This window comes from Coturnix japonica, chromosome 24 (genome assembly GCF_001577835.2).
Source record: "Coturnix japonica isolate 7356 chromosome 24, Coturnix japonica 2.1, whole genome shotgun sequence".
NCBI classification, from domain to species: domain Eukaryota; kingdom Metazoa; phylum Chordata; class Aves; order Galliformes; family Phasianidae; genus Coturnix; species Coturnix japonica.
The window spans coordinates 1,299,011-1,317,333 of NC_029539.1; the positions used below are offsets into that span (position 1 = coordinate 1,299,011).

General features: G+C 47.2%; 1 long non-coding RNA gene across 4 annotated transcripts in view; it reads right to left on the reverse strand.

Moving 5' to 3' along the window:
• The window catches only part of LOC107324171, a 29,544-nt gene extending 16,234 nt beyond the window's left edge, over positions 1–13,310 (reverse strand). Inside the window, exons 1-16 of one of the 4 annotated variants that reach the window (XR_004309593.1) lie at positions 12,830–13,310; positions 12,627–12,724; positions 12,159–12,341; positions 11,949–12,020; positions 11,498–11,625; positions 10,742–10,804; positions 9,755–9,900; positions 9,434–9,595; positions 5,383–7,989; positions 3,926–5,116; positions 3,371–3,482; positions 3,147–3,262; positions 1,336–1,477; positions 675–1,042; positions 334–579; positions 38–222 (exon numbers count right to left, since the gene is read on the reverse strand). This is a non-coding gene — a long non-coding RNA (uncharacterized LOC107324171). The other 3 variants (XR_004309595.1, XR_004309596.1, XR_004309594.1) reach the window with 3 other exon arrangements.
• Between the last annotated feature and the right edge of the window lie 5,013 nt (positions 13,311–18,323).

The window sequence follows — 18,323 nt, forward strand, 5'->3', positions numbered from 1 at the left end:
TGGAAGTGCTCCAAAACCCTTCACCTATTCCTCCTACCTTATGTGCTGCTTTGGGCATCCTCAGGCTCCATTCCAATGCAGAGAGGCACAGCTCAGCTCCTTCGTGCTGTGCTTCCTACATGGAAACACAGGGACAGCACTGCTGCAGGTTCTTCTATGGCTGGCACAGGGACTGCTCTGCATGCTCAGCCACACTGCTTCCTATGGCCAGGAAAACAAGCCCTAAGGAAAAAGCAGAAAAGCAAAAAATAAGAGAAAGAGCCACACAGCCCAAAAGACACTGCAAGGAAAACAATAAATAAAACAGCACGAGCCACCAACAAGCTCACAAACCATTCCTCAAATCCAAAGTCCAGCCTGGTTGTGGGTGCAGATGGATTTGTGCTGCATGCAGCTGCTCTCCATTGCTGCCAGCTTCTTTGTCCAGGGGACAGAAGGATTTTAAAAGGATTTTAACTGCTTCGTAGTCTCACCAGAGTGCTGCAGGCAGACAGGGCTGCCAAGGTGCTGCATTGGCCATAGTGTGCCAGAAGCACAGCTGCTGGGGCTCATAGGGGAGGGTCTGTGCCTCATTTCTCCCTGCAAAGAGACAAAGAAACATCTTAGTGCTTACACAATGCTGCAGCAATGTACTGGGGGCACCCACTGACCAGGGGCTCTGACAAAACACTCACACATGGGCAGACCTGGGCTGGGTGCCAGGGTGCCACAGCTGCAGTGCTCTGTTCTGGCCATGCTCTCATTCTTGCATTTGGAAGAGAGATGCTTAGGCTGGACCAGAACAAGCCACTCAGCTCCCTGTGGGAGCTTGAGCTGCCCAGACATTCCCCTCCCCTCTCCCCACAGCCACTCCTGTGGGTCCTGCAGGTTCTCCTACCTCTGTGCAGACCCTCTGTCCAGTCCTACTGGTCAAGAAACAAACACAGCATCAGAGAGATGGAGACCCACCAGCCATTCCTCACCTCGAGACAGCACAAATGAGTGCTCATTCTCAGCTATCAGCAGGACAGGCCCTGCACGAAGCATCATCTGCCCTGAATTACTGGGGAAAGAGAAGGAAGGTTTCTTAAAAGCCTTTTTGGCTCAAGTGTGGATCTCGTCCTTGCTTTTGCCAGCACATTTCCTTTATGCCCCAAACATACATGTAACCAGAAACTGACTGCCAGCAAAGGGCTGCAGTCACTTCTGCTGTCAGCCTGTCCCTACTGCAGAGCTCCTTCCTGCAGCCACTGTGGGCTCCCAGTGCCACCCACACCAGAATGGGTGATTGCAAACTCTGGATTACATCAGCTGATACACAAAGGAGGCCAGCAGGGGGGAACACACAGCACTAACCTTGGCATTGCTTTGGATGTGTTTACTGCGCCTATAACTCGAGATGAGTCGTGTTTGTGGTCTCGTGGGTTTGGCAAGGCAGAGCTTGGAGCGGTTGGGACAAGAGCTGAAAACATTAATACGACTCCAGCATCACCTTCACCTTAGAAGAGAAAGGCCAACATCCTTAAGCCTCCAGCATTCAATAACCTAGGTCAGAGTATTGTACAGACAAAAGGAAGGAACCAGCACAGAACTGCCCTACCCCAAAGCTTTGCAAGCACCTGCTCCATTGGAGCAGCATGATTACTGCCTTGCTTCCCTCCTTGCCCAAGCTTTTGTGCTCACACCTCCCACAGCCTTGAAGGTGCCAATGCAGTGCTGCAACTCCCTCTAAGCTACATCAAGCTTGGGACCTCCATCAGGACTGCAGACCTACAGGCTTGGGGCTCCATGATGAGACAGATCGTTTATCCTCTAAATAACCCCCTCCCCACTCCCTACAGCCTCACGTGAGAGCACAGCAACCTTTCCCCTCACGTGCTTTCTTCCCTGATGCTATTGCTGGCTTCTTGCAGCCCATTAGAGCAAGCCAAGGAGGATTGCCAAGAGCAGGATTTCAGCAAGAGACAAAGCCTGCAGTTAGAGATCAGCTCTGGGGAAACTGTGAGACACGCAATGGGGGTGGGGGGTTATCAGGGGCCTGGATGCATCCTGAACAAGCAGTTCCTGTGCGCTACTAAAAGCTATCAGAGAAACCAAGGAAATCCCAGCCAAGACTCATGTAGCATCAGAACAGCAGAAAAATAGTCACACGATAAGCTGGCAGATCAGATGCTCTCTGTGCTCCAAAGCAAACAGCACAGGACTACTCAGAGCTCAGCTCCTGCTCCTACAGAAACCATTTCTTCATGGAGCAAAACTAAAGAATAAAATAGCAAGATTAAACCAAGCTAAAATAGCAAGATTAAAGCAAGCTGTGCCCTGGAGCCCAGACCCCACTAGATGTCCCTCTCAGCCAAGGCACAAAAGCTCCTGGAACATCACCAGGAGGAGGACCAGAGAAATCCAAAGGCCAAAGGGGAGGGAGCTGAGGGGAACAAGTGCAGAGAAAAGGAAAGAGCAGGCAGGGAAGGGAAACAAGTGTAGGCAGCACCAGATGGAGAGGAGAGCTAAGCAGTCCATAGCAGCTGGCCTTGCCTGCAAGATGCTTAAGGGAGGTATTGTGGGGGATAAAAGGGACCCATATCGTCCCCTCTCAGGGTGAGGGTCCAACTCGAGGAGCTCCCTCCAGCAGCCCATTTCAAGTCTTTCCCAGTTCACCAGGAGGCTCCAAATCATTTCCCCTCTGCTGCTGTTCAGATCATTGCCCCCAAGTGGCAACACGTTAGAAGAAACAGTCCTCCTGCTGCTCCATGTTAATAGAAACAAGCTGATAGAACCCAAACTGTGTTTCATTTCAACGCAGGGTGCATCTGATACCGTGGGATTTAGGTTCTCCCTGTGCAGCCCAGAGCACCCTCAACACTCTAAGTGCATCCCACGACTGTCTAGAGCCTCCTAGCAGTGTTTCAATGCTGTCTTCCCTCTCTCCTGCCCCAAGATACTCCTAATACACTCCCAGTGCCCTCCAGTGTTGTCTAGAAATGCCCAGGAGGCCCTGGGGACCTCTAGGCTGCACCACAAGGGCACTAGCAATGCACTTGGTGTCTCTAGACAGTCCTGTAGGTCACTGGGAGTTTATTGAGCTCTAGATAGTGCTGGAAGTGTAGTACGAAGATCAAGGCAGCACCAGACATCACTGGGAAGGTTCTCATTATCTTTACACATACCTGTATTAGGATTTGTATTAATGCCCTGCAATCACTTCTGTACCAGCAGAGGGACCCACTTCCCATGCCACTGCCTGCTTGCTGATTTGTGTCCCCAGCATGAATCCTCCAGTTTGCTGAGGGGGAGACAAGAAGAAAAAACACAAGATAAGTTAAAATCCCACCCAGCAGACTCTACCATACAGAGATCCACCTTTGGATGGCCATAGTCTCACTGCTCTTACCAAATACCTTGGTCCTCCTCAGTTTCTATGCTCAGCAGCTCCAGCCCAGCTGATGCTCCTGGACTTGGGCTCCTCAGATCATGGGTGCACTGGGCAGAACAGGACTCATCTCCTGTAGCAGAAGCATTAAGAGCGAGAGGAAGATTCCTGTTATCCTCTCCAGCCTTTGGGGAATGTCAAGTGACACTGCAGAGTTCATGGAAAGCGCCTGATTGAACACTTGAATCCCAGCTGCCTGGCACAGTTGGCAGCCATCACAGGAGAAACCCAGGGCTGACACAGCAAAGCAGGGACAGAGGTGAACTGCCCAGGTTTAGAAGCAGGCTGATGGAAAGGCAAGAGCTGAAAGCTCAGTGGGAGGGATTTCCAACAGCTGCCACTCGACACAGGGCAGACATACAAACCACAGCAAACTAGAGCTCATGCCTAATCTAACACCATCCCTCTCAGAGCTCACAGTGGGGAATAAAAGTGACAACAGTTTTATAAATAAAGAGCTCACTGTCACCCACGGGGAACATGAGATGCTTTGGCAAAGGCAGGTCTTGCAGTCACCTTGTTTTAATGTCAGCTGTTATTTGGTTCAGCCACCCTTCTGAGATGGCAGCTTGGGCTTCCTCCAAAAAGAGGAGAGACTCTTGCTGTATGTTGACGACCCTAAAAACAAACAAACCAGAAATAGAGTCAGATGCCATTTTGAAGATGGATCAATTCTTCTGGTCCAGGACTACACATCACCTACCAAGGGAGGCAAGGAGCTGTGGTTCCTTCCACACAAAGGACATAGAGTTTTTCCCTTGCTCACCCCTAAAGAATCGCAATACCCTTGCAGAAAGAAAGCGCCAGGCCTTGATTTCTGCACAACCATCAGATCAGTCAGAAAAACAAACATGAGAGGAGACAGAACATAAACCTGAGGCCTTACAGTTCCAGACTGAGTTTTAGCATTGGCCAGCATAACACTGACAAGTCGATTTCTATTTACTAGTGCTAAGCATGTACCAGGGTTACAGAAGAGAAGATATCCACCCTATTTGATTTGCAGCCTCCCACAGGGCTTCTGATGGGGCACTGGAGGCAAATAAATGCCCCTCTGAACTGTCAGGTTCAGCATCCATAGCAGAGAAGATGGCTGTTCTTCCTTATCAATGCAATTGGCAGCTCAGAAGAAACAAAGAAGCCTCTATGAAACACCAGGGTCCACACTGCAGTTGTTTCCACACCAGAAGTATTCACATTTTAGTGCAGGACCATTAAATCCACCTTGGGACCAGCCTTCCGAAATGAATTCTTATTGTGGCAGCTGTCAGCACTGCAAAGCTGTGACTCAGAAGAGATCTTCTGTGATCCTGGTGGCAGCTCAGCCTCTTTGTGCAAACGCTGTTGGCTACAGACACATTAAAAGGCACAGAGCACAAAGCAGGAGACATTTTGTAATGCCACGAGTGGACAGACGGAGCCCTTCAGAGAGGAGCATTATACCTAATGCAGCACTGCCCCTCTGAGCAACAGCATCCTGCTCTGGGGCTCATTGGCACAGGTAAAATCTTTCACATCTGCTGCACTTACAGTAAGAGGGATGACAGCTTCTTTACGAATGCGCAGAGCTTCCAAAGAAGAACAGCATGGAGGGTTGCCTTGGAGACTGCAGTAAGCAATGTGCTGCCAGATGACTGGGTCTCATACCACAGCAGGCATTTGCCAGAAGGGTGATCTCAGCAGCGTGCACTGCATTAACAAACATTCCTTGATGGAAAGAGTGAGTCTGCGTAAGGATCGGGTGAATCAGGCTGCACGGAAGGTGGTTCTTTATGTTACCAATTAGTCATGATCTTGGGCTCTGCCACCACAGCAAGTGGCACGGCTGTGGTTCTCATCAGAGCAGAGCAGCTTTTCTTTCCAAGAACACCAGCAGCAGGGCTGGCATGCAGCAATGGGCTGCAGGGGACCACAGACCCACTAGCTGCCCTCTGTTACACCACAAGAGATGAGAGTACAAGGTAATTCCCCACCTCTGGTCAAACCACAGCAGAGAATGTGTCACGGAGCCTTCTGCTCAATTAGGGTGATGCACAAAGCAGCCTCTCAGGTGATTCCTGACAAAAAACAAAGCTCCCCATCAAATGATGCACTACGCTACCACAGACCTCTCAACCCCTACCAAGTGCCCACCCCACCCTTAACATCTCTGCCATTATTACGTTTTATTCCAGTCTTGTCCCTTGCACAACCACATGTTAAATATTTACTTGCCTCTTCTCATACTGGCTCCCATTTGACAGCGTCTCCAAGGCCTGATCCCACTCATCCTTCATGGAAGATGCTTTATCCCATCACAACCCATCTATTTAGCAGATGATATTTTAAGAGCTACTTCAGCATTAGCTGAGCCACTGGTTGCACAGCATTGGCAGCACAGGCAGGATAAAGCAAAGAAAGCAATCCATGCTATTGCTATAATATCCATGCTATAATAGCAATCCTATGCTTGTTAAGGAAAAGCAAGCTTCTCAACTAAGTGCTAGGCACAAGCAAAGCCAGAAGTAAAGAACAGCCATTACCATATGTTCAGTTTGCCATTTAGTTCAACATTCCAAGGGTGGTAATCTCCCATTTGGAGGCGTGCTTATGCTCTATAGAAGAAATCTTTCCACAAACATCTAATTTCCAGGAGGACCAGCAGGTCTTGGTGCCCATACTGCCCAAACTATCAATGCTTACCAGGCTTAGAGACACTCATCTCGATGTTTTCCCATCCAAAGGGAACATCCTTTTTGTTTCAGGACAATCAAAGTGACACCAAAAGAGTTAACCAGTTCTCCAATAACACTATGAGCATTAACCCACCACAGCCTTATGTTCTCTTCCACTGTGGAATCTGCAATGTGGAATCCGAGAGAGGAACAGAATCAGGTGGAGAATGAGGAAAACATTTCTCAGAGTGAGAAATCCACCAGGCCTCCCAAGGGAGCAGAAAAAGAAAAGCTCTAATGCTTGAGTCACTTAAAACTGGACCAAGTACAGGAAAATCCAGTGGAAGGGAACAAGCCTTCCCTATTGTGGGGGGAATGGAGAAGTTGGATGACCTCAGATCTTTCCCATCTCCAGTCCGTGTGGTTCCAGAACTGTGAATGCAATAATTTACACAGCACAGAGCAGGTAAGTGAGATGACCGGCTGTTGCTCTCAACCTGCCACAGAATGAGCCAACCCAACCAACACAACTCATGCAACAACAGTCAGGATCTGGACCACCAGGTCCACACTCACTTTGCAGTGAGGAGCAGCTGTTAACAGGACCAGAAATAGCATCTACTAGAAGAACTGTGCAACAGCAGCTGCTTTTGATGGCTGTTAATATTGACTGGTTGAATCTCCAAGATGAAACACTTCAGACCAACGTTACCTGACAATAGATTCACACTTTGTATAGCACAAGTGTCGTGCTCAAGTGTTTTCAGACAGATCCTTTCAGTTCTTCACGATATCAGTGGCTTCAGGAGAACTAATACAGTCAAAGAAATATACCCAGCAGCACAGTACAGGATACTATTGGCTTTGCTGTTTAAGAGCCACCTGCTCCAGGAACAGTTACCTTCTACCGGCTGGGAGAGGAAGAAAATCCCACTGGCTCCTTGATTATCATCAGCCTCTCACACACCTTGGAAACAACTTCTGCTGATGCCTGGAAGATACTGGATAGCCCATTCATTTAATGGCAAACCCTGGCAAGCATGAGTTCACTCTGAAGCACGGTTCAGCCATCAGAGACCTGCACTTACTGCAGTATTCCCCAATACACCAGCAGATAAACTCAAAGGCATCAACTCTGAGTATACCAGGATTCTCTGTAAGGCAGCAATTACCCATGCAAGGACACTTGCCCTTGACAGCAACTTGGCAGAGCAGCGAGGAGGGCTATTAGATTGCAATTCTAGCAGAGTGCCAGCTTGCTTGTTGAAACATGGCATTTGCAGTATGATGAATTCCGATTTCAAGATAATTTATAGCCTCAGTAAATAAACAGGCTCATGGCTGTTTAAACACTGTTTAACTGTCGTATACAACAGCTCTGGGCAAGCACGCTGAAGAACAGAACAGTTGTCTGAGCTGGGAAGCAGACAGCAGTAGAAAGCAAGTGAAATCTAAAATACTTCCCATCAGAAACGAGCTGTTTCCTCTCTCAAAAACCAAAGTGACCTCTGAACACAGGTCTTGCTCACCCTCCTCCTTGTGTCTGCACCAGGAGATCAAAACCTTTTGTAGAATGATGTGTTATCACGTCACCTCCCATAGGGTGCCTTTTGAACTGGCTGATCCCAATCACCGTACCTGAGCTCACACCATTTTGCTCACCTGTTTGGGACATGGTAGAAATCATAGTGATGACTTTTAGGTTTCCTAAAACGGAGCTGGAAAGTCTGGAGATAAGTTTAGAAAGCAAGTTAAGATACCTTTGAAACCAAGGTTGAAGGGATCCATTTTTGCTCTGTTACCAGAGATGTTCTGGACTGAAGGACATTCCTGCTCCTTCCCTACCCATATTTAACATAGAAACATACTTACATGAACCTGCAGCTCCAAGAACAAAAGAAATCAGTGGGGGCTGGAGGCACCAACCTGGGAAATAACAGCCAAAATGTAAGTTACAGGGAAGAGCCAACCAACAGATGCTGAAACATATCAACCCTCTGGAGAATGGAATTATTCTGGACAAAGCAAGGGGCTGGATATTCCCTAACAGTCATGGGATGAGAGAAAAAGGAAAACTTGAGCTGCCTATTGAGGGTTGCTCCCAAGAGGAAGGCTCAGATGAGTCTCTTCTTCCAGGGAAGGGACAGAACATCCTCCCTGCGACCAGCTTATCACCCCACTGTGGCACATAGGAGATGTAGGAACAGCCCTGCCAGGAGCACAGAGGAGATGAACTCATTCCCTCCCCCATGCGCTTGTTCCTATAGATCAAGCCACTGAGAATATTTATCCCATGTTTCGATTGTGCCTGTGGGTCTACTTGGCTTGATGCTCTGAATAAATTAAGAGCAAGGAAAGGGAAATTGCTGAACACAGCCAAGCCATTGTATGGGGCCAGAAACCTTGCCACTCTTGGACGGCGGATTCCCACTCCAACCAATGCTGTTACAAGGTCAGAGCAGGAGCCATAGCATTTACTAGTGGTTTTGCTGGCATCTAGGCCAGATAAAGGGTCAACACAGCAAAGAAAGGGGTTTCAGCCACACATTACACCATGGCTGAAGCACAGCAAGAGGGAGAGACAACAGGAACCAGCAGAGCCAGGGATGAGTGAGAAGACAGTCCTGCCCATACAGGATGTGAATAGCCTCTGACATAAGGGTAACTGAGTCTCTTGGATGAAAGACAGCTTATAAAGCTGCCCGCCACGGCCTTATTGAAGCCCCAGGCAATACTCTCAGACCCTCCATTTTCCTCTAAAGGCAGGACAGTATCTCAGAACTGCCTTTATAATGAGAAAACACACACAGGACATTACTGCAGCAGATGATCTCACACAGACATGAAGGCTTCATACCAACAGTCGTGTCTCACAGATAACACAGCTTGCCAGCACTCACCTGAGGAACCAGCACAGAGTTGGGACAGTTCCCAGGAGCCTCAAGTGTCATTCCCTGTGTAATTATTGTGTTTCACTCAAAGCCAACACAGCTCATGCTGTAATGACTGCCAGCACTACCCATCCCTCTATTGGCCTGTGGGAAGAGTTCACACACAGGTGGAAGGAAAGCAGAGTCCTGATTCAATGGACAAGTGATGTCCTGACCTAAAAAACTGGCATCAGAGCCCAAAAGTTCAAATGCAGAGTTGAATTGTTAAAGAACTCAGAAGAGCTCAAGATGCAGCCTATGCCTTGCCTGTACATGTGCATCTACATCAGAGCCAAGAAGTCTCAAGCACTAACTTGGTACCAAGTGAGCACTAAGGGATCTTGCCTCTTAGCTGAGTTCAGTGTTAATACAGGGTGCCAGTTCATACCTGGTTTGTGTCCAGAAGGCTCTGAACACAGGCAAAACGAACACGCACCTACCTGCAAAACACCAGAGATGTTCAGACTGAAATGGGTCAGGTTCAGAGTGAAGTCAGGATCTACAGGGAGATCATCTCAGCCTCTCAGATGTTAATCCCACACTACCCTGGAGCACATTGCTTAGAGGGCTATGAGCCACGGCACCAAGCAGCAGCAAGTTACCTGAAGTCACAGAACACACGAGATGAAAACACAACAACCAACCCTCAAATGTGCCAAGTCTTCACCTTAAGTCTGACCCAGCACATCATCAGCACAGCTCACAGTTGGTTAGGCAGTTGTAGGTGGCACACAGAGCACCTCGAGTCCTCTGTTACTTACAGTCAGGCTTAGTGTACTTCCAAAATCTTTCCAGCAGATCTAGTTCTGCTCCCAGGCGTGGGTGTTACTGAGAATCGCTGCTGCTGGGAAGAACTGTTCAGCAAACACACTTTGAACAGGATCCATACAGAAGAGGTTTGTATTTCCTGAATGGAAACGAAACCCCTTTATATAGGCTGGATTGGAGATTCAATGGCCAAACTGTTCCCTTCAGACCTTATTTTCTTTGGACCTTGAGTATACCCCACATGAGACATCTGGCAAAGGACTTGCAGGATACAGTTTGCTTTGGCACTAGCTGGGTTTGGAGCTCACAATGTTTAAATAGGATTTTATGAATTGAACAGTCTTGCTCTCTTCTGTAATGCTTCAAATTAAGGTTTCCACATATGCCTTTAATAGAGATTCACTAAGACACTTATTGCACGTTAAATAAACATCACTCAGTGAAACAGAACACCCTCATTGAGGGATTAACAAACATACAATTCAGTCAGGCTGCTGCAGCTGTTAAACCTCAAATACAACTTCAATGTCATAATCAGTCATTTTATTAAGATAATAATTGCCCTCTTAATGCTAATTAAGTGACTAATGCCTTCGCAGTCATGTGATGCTGTCCACTGATAACCCCTGTTTAATAATAGATGCAGTAGCCCACTCCCTCCCCATCTCCAAGAGCTCAGGTTAATTAACAGGAGGGTGCAGAGTTGTTCACTGTCTGCTACCCCAAATAAACTTCCAGAGAAGAGTTAGAGGAGTGTCATCTGTTTCTCTGGACAGGGAGGAAGGCACATGAAAAATAAACACTTGGGTTTTGTTCCTCTCTCTTCCTGAGAGGAGATGGTAAGTTGCTCAAGCCAAATGGTTTGTTTTTAACCAGGTAAAAAGCAGAGCAGAGGAATAAATACCAGCCAAAACCATTGGCTGCAGTACCAGTAAGGTAGAAAGGGATCGCTGCCCTAACCACAAGGCCCACATACATACCTCTGTCCTGCCAAGAACACCTCACTGGGACCTTACTCATAGAGCTGGGGAAGCCCAGACAACCTGCAAGTCCAAGACCATGCTCAGACACTCAATAGATGATGCCAATCCACAGCCTGTCCCTCCCAGCACAACACTGCAACCCCAGCAGTGTCTCCAGCCATGCAGGCACCCAGCTCTGTGCTCAGTACATCGGACACAGCTGCTCAGCCCCCACAATCTTGAGGCTCGTGCAGCAGTTAAGACCAGACTCCACAGCCTGACCATCCATCATGAGATGGACCAGATGTTCCAGCATGGGCTACAATAGGGCTCAGCAGCATCACAGAGCCTGGAGCCAAGGCAGTGTTGTAACACTTGGCTGCCTACGCAGAGAGATTCCCTGCCCTTCATTCCCAGATTTCGGTAACGATTATTGCTTTTAAAAGTTTAAAATAAAGAAAAGAGGATTCCTTGGGTCTTCATCATCTTAATTGGAAGAATATCTTCCATAAATGGTAAATGTAATTGACCTCATTTGAAAGAGGCAGGGAGGAGCAAGTTACCGCTTGCCATGTGATAGTAACCTTTCTTTCTTGCAGCTCAGGGATTCAAGTTACTAGCACAGGCAGGCTTCCATTTGTTAGACTATAAAATAACACATTGCCAAGCCTTATAATGGACTGCAGATTTAGATATTGATTAATTGTTGAAATATCTCTGCAATGTACTGTGTTAAAGGGGAAATGACCTCATGTTTCCTTTGAGACTCCTCACCTTCCTCCTACTCCAAGAATCCCTGCAGCGCGGCTTGCTGCTGTCCTTGCCATCCCCTTGTTGCATGGAGCTCCATTGCAGTTCACACGAGTCCTTTGTAACCTGCTCATCTTATGCTGAAGCTGCTTCTAAAGATATTCAGGAGAAAAAAAGAGTCAGATTCAAACAAAAGAAGCCCACAGTAGGAACATAAGGACACCAAAGATGTGCAGGCACACGAGTGTCACAAGAGCACGCTGATATCTGACATTGAGGGTGCTTGGATCAGAACAGCAGCTCAATGGGAGAGAAACACTGAATTCCATTTCGCTTCCAAAAGCAGAAGATAACAAACAGAAAAGACATATGACAATAACACACGTGCTAAGAAACAAAGGTTAAAGACATCCACCATTTCCAGAACAGCAGAAGCAATTCTGAAACACACAACTCAATGCTCACTGTTACTCACTGTGCACGTCAGGTTGGCAGCTTTCACTTCCACTGGGCAACCACACCACTGACGGGTTGTTGTCTATGTGATCTATGCAAAGCACATAAAGGTTAGGAATTAAATTAAAGCTATTTGGATCCCAGCTCTCACACAGAGGTGGCACAGCACAAAGCAGCACCTTCCCAACACACCTCTTAGAATCTACTGTGTGAGATGCCTTTCTCCTACCTTTCATTGCAGCTTCCCAGTACTTAAAGCTCTTTTTGATCACGTTGTCATCCCAGCACACAAACAGGGAGATGATCCAGTAGAAGTGCTGGTGCTTCAAGAAGCTGTTTGTTGATATGGGCTCTTCGTCTGGGCTTTCCAGATCTTTGGGCACCCTGGAAAAGGCTCCAGCAGCTGGTTGAGCTACAGATGGAAATCAAGCAGTTGAGGGTGAAGAGGCACCAAACCCCACATTAGTTTCGCAGGTTTCTCCAATCTTTGTCCCAGCTCAGTGTTTTTATATGCAATATTTATGTTATCAAAGCAATTTTCACCACTTGCAATACATGCACCCTTACCTCATTGCCCAGCAGTTCCTTAATCCTCAAGCATCTACTCTCCAAAGTGCAACTGGATAAAAACACAGCCCTATCTCCCCACCCCAGTTCAAATAGCATTCATACTATAACATTATGCTGTATTACTCACTTTTCACAGCAGTTTTCCTGCCACAGGTTCCTGAAAGCAGCAGCTCAATCTCCTGGCTCTGGTATAGAGAAGATCCAGCTGAAATCTCCAGCATCCACCTACAAAAACATACCCCTGTTTAATCCCCACCACTTTGCTTCAGAACTTTTACTAATTCCAGCCCTAAACCCCTCTGTACCCCAGAAGAAGGTATAGAAACTCACCTAATGAAAAGCACAGGCAGCTCTCCTGTAAGGCTCAGTATTTAAGCAGCACCAGGTGCCCACATTTAACCTACCGAGCTGATCTGGGAAATAAACTTCACCTGGTCCTGAACCAAACCTGGTTGAGATGACAGCAAAAAAAGCAGCACATGAGAGCCTGTGTTTTCCAATTAGGGGTTCACCTTTCTTGAGGACCTGCTTTCCTGCTCTGTGGTTCCTTGCGAGGCACCCTGTGCAATCCACGTAGTCTAAAGAGAAACTCAGTGCTATGCAGAGCACCAGGGCTGTCTCAGATGTCAGTGTCTATGGATGCTGTGTTGATTTCTGAGGGAACAAATGTGCCCAGTGAGGCAGAGAGGTTCACATAACTCTGTCACTGTTCAGTGCTACAGAAAGCATTAAGGTTCAAGGAGTGAGTAACAGAGACCTTATTTGGAAATGCACAGATTTAAACACATGAAAAGAATAAGAATGGAAACAAAATGGACAGGATTTCAAAGCTGACATCAAAAACGAGCTCTGCTGGATGACCTTTTAATTAAACCGTATTAAAGGCCCCTTTTCAGAGAGAAAGCACGGGGCTTTAAAGCTGTCCTTTAAACTGCTTTATAAGGGAACTTTACAAAGGGAGAGATGGATGTTGGTGGAGGACTGAGCTTTGAGCTGAAGGACGGGTTGAGTCTGAGGATGGGTACCACCTGCCTGTGGCAAAGCCATTGGAAATGAAGAGGTAGCAAAGTGAGGAAATGTGGGTTGCAGAAGAAGGTGGCAAGTGAGTCAGTCTCACTTCATCACATGCTGTCTGGGCCACTTCTGGCCTGGGACACCACCTGGCTGATCCAGTTAAACCTCTTTCTTTCACCACTGAAGCGCACATCACTCAAAGCAGAGATCAGGGGGAGAGCTCAGTGCAGCATAACACAGCCAGCCAAAGGCGTACAGCTGGTCTGCTTTAACCCTGGGGGCTAGAAGGGGGTTTCTGTCTGGAGAGCAGATGCACATGTATGGACTGGGAGATGGGGAGGGAGAGAGAAGATCAGGGACAGGTAAGTGGGAAGTCAGTGAGTGATTAGAACTCAGAGCTGCACTTTGGACTTGTGACTGCAAAAGCTTCTCTGCCAAGTTTTGCAATTCATTGGGTAAGAAGGTGCTGTGTGATGTTATAACATTACCTGGGTGCATTTCGCCTGCCAAAAGAAACACCACCAAAGCAGATAGTAACATTTCAAAAGAAATCACAAACAGAATAAAACAATCAGGAATAAACTGTGCTGGGCCAAATTAGGGAATGAATTCCCCTAATTACCACAAGATGCTCCCAAAGTCTGACAGTATCTCTCGGAGCAGATGTGTTCAAATAAGATTTCCTCAGCCTCCAGCCTGCGTGGGCAGATTCCAGAACCAGCCACTAATGTTAAAAAGTACCTAATGAGCATCAACATTAAGAAACTGCCTTGGCTTTTGGTGTTTGCATTTTTCCCACCCTCCAGGCCAAGCTGCAAACACTTTGTTGGTATTATTCACGTCAGAAAGCATTTGATTAAAAAAAAAAACCAACACCTAAACTACTAAATTCTGGATCCATGAAAGCAATTGCTAGAAAGGAAGGACTGGAGTCCTTGAAGTTCTTATGCAGACAGGCGAAGTGCAAAGGAGCAAGTCTTAGTTTTTACTAACAGTGACAGCCGACACTGCCTGCCTCGCTGGGAAGCCTGCAGGTTTTGTTTAGGGATGAAGAATTACATACACTTGCACACAGATCCAAGCAGGGTCACTAATTTCCCACGTGATGAGCTGCAGCAGAACTGTTGTACGGTGATGGAGGCTTTTGGGGTAGTCTGTGGTAGCCACCTGACCTCTTACAACGCCGTGCATGGCCCTTGCAGGGCTGCATGAGGACAAAGATGAGATTCCTTCTTGGAAGAGCTAGAAATGAAGAAATGTTACTTGAAGTCTTGCCACTTAATGCTTCAGAAGGTCCCTGCAGCGTTACGCTGACAGCAGGTATCACTCCTGCTTGTTCAGAGCTCAGTTTCAAAACTCAACATCTCGTCCTCCTCACAGCCCCCTCTCTACCCCCACTCTCCATCCTCATTTCTGAATGAGCTCCAAGGTTGATTTCCTGCATGTTTGAATAGGACCAGCTTGACACAGCCTGCCTTGGGATGAAATCACCAACTTGGCTTGCCTTCTGTCTGAAAAACAAATCCTTCTGCAGGGCTTTCATCTAGAAAAAGGACAAGGATTCTGAAATACAGGCAGGACTCTGCCAAGTTCCTGTGAACCAGTGCCTGAGCTGAGCTTATGTTTGCTGTGTATTTAGCTTAGCTTTAATAAACTGAGAATTTACACTGAAAAAATATAAGTGCATGAACCTCCTCCTGTTTGCTTTTGAAATAATCAGAAATGCAGGTAAGAGAGATGTGCAGCGCTTACAGAAATGAGCTGTTTAAAAGACAAAAGCAAGCATGTAGAAATCTCTCACGTTGTGTGAGACAAGACTGGGGAGAGCTCAGAGAAAGGAAAACCATCAAATGGTGGGTGATCTAAAATAAGTCCTTCCTTCCCTTTGACTCCTATGACCAGATCCTTAAAGGTACTTGATGGAAATAACATCTTTAGGGATCTCTGGGCTTCAGCTTTACTTTACTGCAAGAAAATGGTGATAATATTGTTAATTTATAAGGACCTAAGAACCCTGCAAGCATGGTATACAAGCAGTATCATGCAATGGCTGGATGGTAAATGGGTATAAGGGATGAGCAGGTGAGGGAACAGAGGGCAGCCAACCAAAGCCAAGTTCCAAACCCAGAAGGAGGTGCTATGGTTCATGCTGAGGGCCTGCTGAGGGCTGTGGTTCTTGCAGTGGTTTTGGGGCAGGGTTGTTTCTATGGCAGAGCCCAGATATGACAAAAAATGGATGGACATTCTAGCTAGTGATGGTTGGGTGAACATCCTAAATGAGCGAGATGGCAAAATAGTAAGGTACCCCATGTGGTACTACAACTGTACTAGGTTGCAAGGGTGTTTAGTGGGCACGTGTAAGCAGTTATAAACAAGGCTAGATTGCAGATCCATTCTGCAGGAGCTTGTACTAATTCTTACTAACACTTCTACTCTTTGGCGATCTGGGGTCTGAGAACCACCATATGGTTATCATTGGTACCGGAGAAGCACGTGGCCAGGACATGTGCAACTCACATTTTCCTCTGGACCACACTCAGCCTGCACTTGTTTATTGTGGGGGTGAGACTGGAAAAATCATTGACTCACTGTCAGGAACAAAATATTTAAAACCTTGAGCTGAAAATGACTCTTTTCACCAAGTGATTTTTTTGCTGGTGCATAGGAAAGAGAACACGTATTGAGAGGGAAAGTTTGAGGGCTGCACAAGTGGTTATGGTACAGTGTAGGGACATGGAATTGCACTGGCCAGTGTCAGGTTTCTACTCCAACCTTGCTCTAAGCTGTACCTGGTTGAACCCCACACTATCTCTGTTCCTCAAGTCGTGTCTGTTTTATATTTCACTGCACCTTGTTTCCATCCAAAACAATCTGACCATATATCTTAAACTATTGACCCATCTCTAGGATATTGTGATGCAGACAGACCAAGAATGCGCTCTGCAACTGGCCTATACTGGCCCTAGAATATGTCAGATGTGACAGGAGGAGATTAAAGGTTTAATGTGGAATTAAGTGCATTTCAGGTACAACACCCAGCTCTGCCATGCAACCTTGAGCAAGGCATTCTGAGGCTTTGTGTGTGCACTGCTACCCTCTGTTCCACTGCACAGCTGAATTCAACAGCTGCACTTGAGCCTGCTTCAGTGATGTTGGCTGAAACACATTCATCTACCCACAAAGCTCCTGCAGATCCAAGGAGGCTCTGCTGGGCCTAAGATCTGAGCCAAGCTTAACCCTGCATTCTGTAGCAGTTCCATTTGCCACGATGGGTTCTGCCAAGCACTCCCGACCACGGGAAAGGCTTCCAGCTGTAATTCTCAGCTCTGTTCTCTTGCCTCTTTCCATCCTTCCTCTCTCATTCTGCTGCCGGAAAACACGCGAACAATGGAGATTAGCCAGAGCTCAAAGGCCTTTCAAGTGTTGTCCAAAAAGCATGAAACCTCTGCTTCTATTCCTTGCTGACGTCACGCAAAGCCAGCTCACCCCCCATCTCAGACATGAGAACAGTGAGCGCCTCACATAACTGAAGGGGTTCCTGCCCTCAGATCTCACAAACAATAAGACAACCGAACATCTGGAGGGAACAGATGCTTCTTGCATCTCTAGAGAGTATGTTTAGTGTGTGCTTTATGCCAGTTATCAACTGCAGAGGAGCCATCCCTGGGTTCCCTATCAAAATCACTACAGGGGCAGAAGCCTCGTCTCCTCTTGCAGGCCAAGCACAGGAAGGAAGAAAGCGTATCTGTTTTTCAGCTATGACATCCATACACCCTGCTCAGATATCAGATTATCACTGCCTGGCACCCAAGGAAGCCAGAGATGAGCAGCAGCACAGACCAGCTGAGGCTGCCAAGCCAAGGTTGCATACGAAGGGCACTTTGAAGATGGGTCATGTGCTATTTTTGCAGGCCAGACTCGTGTGTTTATTTTGCCAGCTGCCAGATAAACTTCACTCCGACCCTCAGCGGTCTCACCTTAGGAAACAGATGAGTGAGATCCTACCTGCTGAGTGAGAATGGGAAGATCCGTGCTGAGAAAGTCCCACCTACTGACAACAGGGAAGGCGGATGAGGATGTTGAAAGTGCCACAGTTCTAGTCTTTAGTCAGCCAAGACCAGCCCTAGAACTCCAAACTTTATAGTTCAAATGCACATGATATTAATCCAGTTCAGTCACTTCCAGCATGGTCGCTAAGCTGCCAAGCAGCAGCATAGGGAGCTACATAGAAATAATCCCAGCCTGAGCTTCTTGTGGCATCATAAATTGCCTGTGTCGTCAGTCAGCAGAAATCTGAGATGAGATTCTTCCCTTTGCAGTGAATTATTTCCAAGCCTTTGCAAAACTGGTGAAAGGTGCCGAATTGACAGCCCTGAATGGCTTTCCATTTGTCCACAGAGATAGGCAGGAACGAGCTTAGAGTCTGAACTAAAACCTGCTCCACCAACGTGCTGCAAAGCTTTTGCTTGAGTTGGGCTACGCTTCCTTCTCACTGCTCCACACTCAGCAGCTCTGTTGCAAACCCTGGAAAAATCACAACCTCAGACTTATACAGCTCATCTACAGGGCCAAACCCAATGGGAACGTTACCCCATGTGTCTGGCAGCCCTCTAAGGGTGAAGAAACCTCTTCCAAATCCGCTGCTGATGTTTATCATGGCCAGGTGCAAACCTTCTTGCACTGGCCTGGAGCCACGAGAGCAGCATGTTTTTAAGAATTTCACCCTCCTACCAGACAGTGTTTTTCGATATTTTGCATTAAATCTTCTGCTGTATTTGATTAGCCTGCAGCAGCTGTTTTCCACTCTCAC